The sequence below is a fragment of the Triticum dicoccoides genome, chromosome 7A (genome assembly GCF_002162155.2).
Source record: "Triticum dicoccoides isolate Atlit2015 ecotype Zavitan chromosome 7A, WEW_v2.0, whole genome shotgun sequence".
Classification (NCBI taxonomy): domain Eukaryota; kingdom Viridiplantae; phylum Streptophyta; class Magnoliopsida; order Poales; family Poaceae; genus Triticum; species Triticum dicoccoides.
The window spans coordinates 316,585,599-316,595,218 of record NC_041392.1 but is presented as its reverse complement, the minus strand read 5'-3'; the positions used below and the strand labels follow the sequence as shown (position 1 = coordinate 316,595,218).

At 50.0% G+C, this 9,620-nt stretch overlaps 1 long non-coding RNA gene across 17 annotated transcripts in view; it reads right to left on the bottom strand.

Annotated features, from left to right (window-relative positions):
• Positions 1 to 943, bottom strand: part of LOC119329728 — an 8,338-nt gene extending 7,395 nt beyond the window's left edge. For 8 of the 17 annotated variants that reach the window (XR_005159706.1, XR_005159710.1, XR_005159708.1 and 5 more), the window contains exon 1: positions 452 to 936. This is a non-coding gene — a long non-coding RNA (uncharacterized LOC119329728). Of the gene's footprint in view, positions 1 to 451 lie in introns of all 17 variants that reach the window. The other 9 variants (XR_005159717.1, XR_005159721.1, XR_005159719.1 and 6 more) reach the window with 6 other exon arrangements.
• Positions 944 to 9,620: the final 8,677 nt, after the last annotated feature.

The following is a 9,620-nucleotide window of genomic DNA, read 5'->3' as shown; positions in this document are numbered from 1 at the left end:
CTAGGATTAACCACATTCAAACACACTTTAATTTGTGTGAACACTGAGGCTACCGCCGACAAGGGTGAGAAGGATAAGCGGCAATACAAATGTGATGCTCCGCTAAAATAACGGATGTGGACCTATTGTGGTTTTGAGTGATGGATATTGGGTTAAGAGCGTGTGTTGTTTTTTCTCCCGTTGCAACGCACGAGCTCTTTTGCTAGTATATTAAAAATATAAACATTGACAATATGAAATCAGTATTATCAGATGCACCACAAAATGTATTTTCATACTATATAGTTTAAATATTGTAGATGTTTATATTTTTTATATAAATTTGGTTAAACTTTGTGTAGTTTGACTTTGACCAAATCTTATATGCGGAGTAAAAAGAAACGGAGGGAGTACTTCACAATTATCACTAATCAACGGGAACAGAAACGAGACAATGACATGGCGTTATCACCTCGGGGCGCTCCTCCTTGTCCAGATCGGCGGTGCAGGAGTCGAGCATCATGGCCTCGAACGAGTCCACACGTAGATCCCAACCGGATCCTGGTTGTGCCTCCCCAAACTGCAGCGGCACCTCCCATCCCATCAAACGGCAAACCTGTCGGAGGGGGAGGGTCACTGTGGGACGCGGGCGCCGTCACCATGGATGATGGAAGGAGGCCGCATCCCCGCGGTCAGCGGGAAGGGGATTGGAGGGAGACGCGCGGATGGCCCGCATGGGGAAGGTGGCGGGGCGGTCTCGATGACGGCGGTGGCGTCCGTGGTCTCGATGACAGCGGTGGCGTCTACGGTCTTGAGGGTGGCGGAGGCTGGGAACCCACAACGACACCCTAGCAAAAAGGTCGAGGGATGAGTTGGATGACGGAGGCGAAGGGATCGCGATGGTGGCTGGGACATGGTTCCCATGGTCGTAGCGAATAGATCGAGGGGCCCCTGGTTCATCCGATTTTTTTCGTGCGAGCGGCCTCGCTCCCTGGTTTATCCCATTTTTGTTCGTGCGAGGGGCCTCTGGCCAGGTGGTGGTCGTCCGATTTTTCTTTGTTAGTACGTGGGACGGGGTCGTTAGGTGGGAGGTGGAAGGAGGACGAAAAAACTCCGTCCCTAGTGGGACGAAAATAAATCCAGAACGGAGACTACCAACTGAGACATTAAGAGTAGAGATTTCTCACGCTTAGCTCCGTGTGTAATTCACGAACCACCTTCCCTATGATCATCAATTCTGGTATTAAACACAATACTTATTTTCAGTTGCTTTGAACCCCTTTCACGCCCCGTTTCAAGCATCGAACGATTGCCTACCCGCTCGAAACTTCTCATGATACCTCTTTACTTTGCTCTTGATAATTTCTTAAGTTTCAATTCGACAGTTACTTTCCGTCATCTTCCCCGATGTTATTGACCAGATAGTCAACCTTGCAGAGGTCCGTTCTCTTGAAATACCTACCCCTTTAATTTTTCGTAAGTATGATGGAGTTTCCGAAGAAACGATAATAACTTCATCATGATGGCCTGAGACAGAGAAATGAAGACATCAATGTAATGGACCGAATTCTTCAAGAAGAGCAATCAAGACCGAGAAGATTCGTTAGAATTTCGTAACCAGATTTTTCCCCCTTACTCCACCTCTTAAAATCTCGGAACGAGATTTCTTGTAGTAGAGGAGATTTGTGACGTCCGGATAATTAAACTACAATAATTCCCTGCTAATGATGCCACATCACCTTTACCACTGTAGTTAATCTCGGGTTAGTTCAAAACCGATTCAATTCAAAATTGAATTAAAGACATACAACGAAAAGTTTTCAAAAGTCAAAACTATAATGTTCTAAATGTAGCAAGTAATTCATAATAAATATTGGTGAAGAAATCACACTCTTTTAAAATAGTCAAATGGATAATAATAAATACAATAATGGTAAAACTATTAATTAAATGCTTGTAAATTAATAAACAAATACAATCTGCTTTCTAAAATGTGCAAAGTTGTTTGTGGCACTGGAATATTTAGTAAAACTAATTTAGGGCCTATTGTTGTATTTTATTTAAACTAAAATATATTAAAGGTTAAAAGAAAACAGAAAAGAAAATAAATAAAAAGAAAAACTAAAACTAAAAAAAAGGAAAAAGCCCCCGGGCCCTCAGTGGCCCAGCTGGCCAGCCCAACTGGGCAAAGGGCCAGCTAGGCCGGCCCAACTGGCCCAACCGGCCACCCCCCATTTCCCTTATCCCCCATCCGGAGCGGCCCAGAACCCCACCGACACTTTCTCCTCTCTCCAAAATATCTTCCCCCTCTCCTCCGATTGGATCGGGAGGAGACCGCATGCCCCGCCCCTGACGCGCTCGCCCTGCCCTCGCCCGAAGCCTCTGCCGGCGCTCGCCGGCGCCGCCTCGTCACCGCCACCTCGCCCTTGCCACCTCGCCTAGGGCTACCTTGCCGCCGTGCTGCCATCCCCAAGGCCATGAGGATCATCCCGCCGTCGCCGTTCGTCGGAGGAACGTCGCCGGAGCTCCTCCGCCTCGACTACCTCGTCTCCTCCCCACGGGTCGCCCCCAAGCCTCGCCGCCCCACTGCCATTTATCCTACGGCCCCGCCGTGAGCGCCTCCACCTTCCCCTCTCCTCCTGTCTCCTCGTGCTCTCGCTCACGGCCGCGGCCACGTGTCGCACGCACACGCTGCCTGCGCATCGCGGCCCCTCCCCGTGCTCGCCCGCGCGCACAGTCGCGCGCCCCACGACCACGCCGTTGCCCGCTGCTCCCCGTCGACCGCTCACTTCCCCGCTCGCGCCCCGTTTTGCTCCAGCCGCCGCCTGCTCTGCTTGCCTGCCATCCCCGGCTCCTGCTGCGCCGCGTCGTCACCCCCCTGCAGCTCTCGGCTGCGCCCCGCGTCCTCCCGAAGTTGCCATCACACCCCGACCGCGGTCACCCCGCGCTGGCCGCACCCAACATGCGCGCCGGGCCCCGCGACCTGTGCGCCCGCACCTCGCCAGCTCCAACCGTCGCAGCCGCTCGCGCCGCAGCTCACCTCCATCGCCCCCTGCTCCCCTGCAAGCGTGCCGCCCTGCCTGCGGACCGGCCTCGCCTCATCCGCCCCGAGGCATCGTCCCGGCGCCTCGGCACCGCCCGCATCGCCACAGCCTCGCCCCGCCGTGCCCTCCCGCTGCCACGCCGGTGCCGCGTTGGCGTCCCCCCTGCCGTGGCCTTGACTGGTCGCGCCCAGTCCGGGTGCCCGCACCCGCTAGCGCCCGCTTCAGTGGCCTCTGTGCCACTGAACAATGGGTTCCAAGCCCCAGAACGGTTTTAAAAAAAAGAAAGAAAGAAGAATTAAAAATAAAATAAAAGTAAAAATAATTAATTAACTAACTAACTAAATAATTAATTACCTTAATTAATTTTGTTTAATTAAACTAAACAACTAATTAAGCCTAACCAATTAACTTAAACCTTGATTAACCTAAACAGTGTATGACAGGTGGGTCCCACTGGACCCACACGTCAGTTTGACCAGTCAGCACCTCTGTTGAGTGCCGATGTCATGCTGATGTCAGCATGCACTATTCTGGATAATATTGAAATTAAATAATTAAATAAATCCTAAAAATGATTTAAATCATTTAAAATTAATATAAAATAAACCGTAGCTCTGATGGAAAAACTTTGTACATGAAAGTTGCTCAGAACGATGAGACGAATCCAGATACGCAGCCCGTTCGTCCGCCACACATCCTTAGCATAGCGAACACACAACTTTCCCCTTTGGTTCGTCTGTCCGAAAACGCGAAACACCGGGGATATTTTCCCGGATGTTTCCCCCCTTCACCGGTACCACCTCTTACCGCGTTAGGGCACCCCTAGCACCGCTACTTGTCATGTCATGCATCGCTATGCATCTGTTTGCTTAATATTTATTGTTTCTTCGCCCCTCTTCTCTCGCTAGACACCGAGACCGACGCCGCTGCTACCCAGTACGACTACGGTGTTGACGACCTCTCTCTCTTGCCAGAGCAACCAGTCAAGCCCCCCTGATCACCAGATATCACCTACTCTCCTCTATACTGCTTGCATTAGAGTAGTGTAGCATGTTACTGCTTTTCGTTAATCCTATTCTGATGCATAGCCTGCCATTGTGGCTACAACTGTTGATACCTTACCTGCAATCCTAAATGCTTAGTATAGTTACTAGTACTTCATCAGTGGCCCTACATTCTTGTCCGTCTGCCATGCTATACTATCGGGTCGTGATCACTCGGGAGGTGATCACGGGTATATACATACATATATACATGCTATACAGGTGGTGACTAAAGACGGGTCGGCTCATTGAGTACCCGCAAGTGATTCGGATGTGGGGGCTGAAGGGGCAGGTGGCTCCATCCAAGTAGTGGTGGGCCTGAGTTCCCGACGGCCCCCGCCTGTTACTTTGAGGCGGAGCGACAAGGCAGGTTGAGACCACCTAGGAGAGAGGTGGGCCTGGCCCTGGTCGGCGTTCGCGGTTACTTCAAGATAACACGTTTAACGAGATCTTGGTATTTGATCTGAGTCTAGCCACTGGCCTATATGCACTAACCAACTACGTGGGGACAGTTATGGGCACTCGACGTCGTGGTATCAGCCGAAGCCTTCGTGACGTCAGCGACTGAGCGGCGCGCGCCGGGTTGGACTGGAACGCCTGCTCTTGTATAAGGGAGGCTAGGTCTGCTCACTGGCCGCCCTCGCAACGTGCAGGTGTGCAATGGGCGATGGGCCTAGACCCCTGCGCCATAGGATTTAGACCGGCGTGCTGACCTCTCTGTTGTGCCTAGGTAGAGATGCGACGTGTTGATCTTCCGAGGCCGGGCATGACCCAGGAAAGTGTGTCTAGACAAAGGGGATCGAGCATGTTGGGAAATGTGGTGCACCCCTGCAGGGAAGTTAATCTATTCAAATAGCCGTGATCTTCGGTAACAGGACGACTTGGAGTTGTACCTTGACCTTATGACAACTAGAACTGGATACTTAATAAAACACACCCTTGTAAGTGCCAGATACAACCCAGTGGTCGCTCTCCAACAGGGCAACGAGGAGAGGATCGTCGGGTAGGATTATGCTACACGATGCTACTTGGTGGACTTACCTTCTGCTCTCTTCTACATGCTGCAAGATGGAGGTGGCCAGAAGCGTAGACTTCGATAGGACTAGCTATCCCCCCTTATTCCGGCATTTTGCAGTTAAGTCCACATATGATACCCTTATTCCATTTGATACCATTGCATACATATGTAGTGCAGCTCCTTGCTTGCGAGTACTTTGGATGAGTACTCACGGTTGCTTGCTCCCTCTTTTCCCCCTTCCTATACCCGATTGCTGCGACCAGATGATGGAGTCCAGGAGCCAGACGCCACTGTCGATGACGACTACTACTACTCGGGAGGTGCCTACTGCTACGTGCAGCCCGCTGACGATGACCAGGAGTAGTTTAGGAGGATCCCAGGCAGGGGGCCTACGCCTCTTTCGATCTGTATCCCAGTTTGTGCTAGACTTCTTAAGGCAAACTTGTTTAACTTATGTCTGTATTCAGATATTGTTGCTTCCGCTGACTCGTCTATGATCGAGCTCTTATATTCGAGCCTTTGAGGCCCCTGGCTTGTAATATGATGCGTGTATGACTTATTTTATTTATAGAGTTGTGTTGTGATATCTTCCCGTGAGTCCTTGATCTTGATCGTACACGTTTGCGTGTATGATTAGTGTATGATTGAATCGGGGGCGTCACAATCACCCCTTGAGCGGTTTTAGTGTTCACATGTTAGAGTTTAGGCGGTTTTGATTGTTGACTAGGAATTTACTAATTATTTACACTAATTAAATGGCAAGGACACCATCGGAAGCCGCGGATGTCGTCGGAGATGTACCCAATGGACCCCGACCTTCACTACGAGGAGTGGAGATCATGCGGGTGCCTTTCAAGCTCAAGGGGTCATCGAGCTACCTCGTCGGCTCATCGCTCGCCTCATAGTGGGAGTAACTTAGGTACTAGGAACATAGCACACTCCAAGAAAATTTTGCTTATGTGGCATGTAGTTAATGAGGAGAGAGATCTTTAGAGTAACATAGTAATATGTTACAGTACTATAAGTTACTCCCCACTATGACCAGCCTTGGCCTCTCCTGGTGCTCCATCATGTATAGCTGCTAAGCCTGCCACGTAGGCATAAAATATGATGTGGCAAGTTAATTAAGAAGAGAGAGAGAGAGAGAGAGAGAGAGAGAGAGAGAGAGACTAGTTTGGTGACCCAGGAAGAAACAGTGGAAAGACAGTTTTGAGTCTATAGCTAATTAAATGAAGCAAGATTAGCAACAACAAACTAAGTACCTACTATGTGTTGGATACTTGAGTTGCTAAGCCATTTAATGCACTTGGCACCTCATCTAAGCACATTTGCATTGGAAGAGGTCATAATTCCATACGGTATCATAATATGATACTCAAATCTCTCTTTCTTCATTTAATTCTACGCCACCTCATCAAATTTGCCTACTACTAGTTGGCATGCATGATACTACTTATAATACTCCCATTAGAACCAGCCTGGTAGAATTAAAATACCTAATCTAAATGGTCACCGCCCGATCTCTTTGTCCTCCTCCAGCATCCGGCAGAAGAGGAATCGTGCAAGACCCGGTTGTATTCGTCGGCGTCGCCTCGGCGGTGGCCTTCATGGGATACAATCGGCGGCGGCCTCCCGTGTTCTACTTCCCCTCGATGATGGCGGCAGGCGGGGACGTGCTGCCTGTCACCTCGTCGACATCCGCGTAGCCGCATCACCTCATCGACATCCGTGGCGGCTTCTTTCTCTGCCTGCAAGTCACGGCTACGAGCGTGTCGACGGCGGATGTCGCAGTCACAGACACTGGAGGCGATGTACGACGCAGCGGCGTCGGGGGCAGCGATGATGCCCGTGCCGCCGTGCTCCCCGACAAGCCGGCGTGGAGCAAGTCGGCACTCTTCCTCGAGTTGTATTGGAGAGGCCAGCTACGGAACCAGGCGCTAGCTTAGTGCAGCAACTACCTCCGACGGGCTAGGCGGGGTAGGTGGAGAAGCGAGCTGCCTTGCTCATAACTGCCGGGCTCGCCGGGCAACCCAGATGGCTTTTATGCCAGAGAATTGCTCTTCCTGCTCGTCGGATGCCACTGAAAGAGTGGACAAAATGGTGGAAGGAGGAGCTTCGCCAGCGTCCTGCTCCTGAACGGACGTGTGTGGCCGGAGTTGGTTTCTTGCATTCCACGCGGTTTTAAATGTAGGTTTTTGAATGCGGCGAGGAGGTGGGTACAGCTGGGAGTACAGCGAGCGGCGCCCTGGGCCGGCGCGCCACTTCAAATCGCAGACGTAGTGAGAGGTTGCGTCTGCCCTTTCCCCCTTGACCGTGGACCTTGACGGTGTACGTCACGTTGTATCCAGATATGAGATGCCACGTGTACCAGATGAATGACTCCAAGCTCGACAACCGTGATGCAAGAGGTGCGAGCCGAGGAACACAGTTGGAGACACCCCCTCAGACTAGCCACAATGGGTAGTAACATAGACTAGTAACATGTTCATGTTACTAGTCTATGTTAGTACTACCTCTATAGTAACAGTCTAAGGGGGGTAACATATGTGTGGTAACATGCAACACTTCATTTATTAGGCTATAGACACATCTTGCCTTGATATGTGTGGTGTTACTACTTTCCTCTCTTTCTTCATTTATTGTTTGCCACATCATCTATTTTATCTAGACATGTGTGATGTTACTACCTACTAGCAAGATGCCCGTGCATTGCACATACCATCAAGATGCATTTGTATGACTAGTTTATCTTGTGAGAGAAAAGGACGAACAAGGGCAGGCCTTATTTGCAAATGTGGAGAGGTTTGTGGGTACTTTTTTGCAAAATTTCCATAGTTTCCTTCCTATCCGTCAGATATAAATCGGATGGCCTATATTGCAGGATGGCAGACACACCATCATCACCAACTATGTTTTTTATAAGAGTGTAGATGTAGATGTTACTCCCACTGTGGGTAGTCTCAGTGTGTGCTTCTCGTCGTTCTGTGAGTTGATGGGACACATCAAAGTTAATACGTAGTAGTATTTAGTACTCTCTCCAAAAAGGGCCGACCATGTCCATGGCTACCATCCCGTGCTCGGTCATTGAGTACGTGTACTATTCATGTGCCATCGAGGAGGAAAAATATTGCGTATCACTAGGTGCCATCGTAGTGCACGATTCATTTACGCACTGTTTATCTCCATTTTCTTGCATGACACGTGCACCTTGATGCTAGATGTCCCGCATGTTGGCAAAAGGATGAACAAAGTGCGGCGGGATGGCATTTTCGCCGTCTATTGAGGTCGGTTAACTCATCACATGTTACCGACTCTTGGGTGGGATAATTTTTTTTGGTGGGTTTGGGGCAACTTGCTCCAATTTAACCCTCATGTATGGATACTTTAGGGGTATTTGAGACCCAACTAGCTCAAACTAGCTCTAACCAATGGATTTTAACAGGGCCAAAGTTAGTCTCGGAAAACACATTAAGCCCTATATACATGGACAAATGGAGTACATGATACTAGCAAACAGTCACCAGTAGTAGTAGTAGTTCATTGGTTGGTTTAGATTTTTGATTTAGTTGATGTGCTGCTACAGTCCAATATTCGCGTGTGGTTGCTTCTAGAATAAAAAAAGGAGGTAACCCTACTTATGTTACTCCCACAATGCCTAGCCTAAGGTTAGTAGGTGACCTTGCGCTTGGCTCTTCGCCTCTTCCGGAAGTCGAACAATAATGATGGTACTACAGTAGTACTTCTGGCAATCTGATACCAAATGAATTGCAACACGTCCACCGCTTATAAGCAAAAGTTTCTCCTCATGCTGCGAGCCACCGTGCACGCGTTGGCGAGGGAGAAGGCGTAGCAAGCAAAGCTTCTCGTCGTTCTACGAGTTTACGGGACACATCAAAGTTATTTAGTATGTACTCTCTCCAAAAAAGGGCTGACCATGTCATGGCTACCCCTCCATCCCGTGCTCCGGCGTTGAGTGCATGCACTATTCACGTGCCATCAAGGAGAAAAAATATTGCATAGTAGTAGGTGCCATTGAAGTGCACGACTCACTTACGCACTCACTACTAGGGAAAAGCCTATACACAGAATTTTACCAGTAGCGCTGTACAAAATCAAGCGCTGCTGCTACTTAGTAGCAGCGCGCGTAAATAAACCGTGCTACTGCTATGACTTTAGTAGTAGCGCGTACTAGCAAAAAGCGCTGCTGCTACGTTTGAACTGGCGCACATGGCTAGCCCAACCTAGCAGTAACGCGTATAATGGCCCAGCACTACTGCTAATCTCCTTAGCTGCAGTGTGTATTCCAGAACGCGTTGTAGCTAACGTAGCAGTAGCGCCCTTTCTGGAACGCGCTACTGGTACTTCTGACTTAACCACGCGGTTCGTCCTTCCCCACGGCCACTTCATCCCCCAAATCAACTCCACTCTCGCCGCCGCCGTCGCCCCTCGGCCACCGCGCGCTCTCCCCACGCCGCCCCCGACCCCAGATTCAACGCCGGCCCCGCCCCCGACCTCAACGCCGCCCGGGACGCCGCC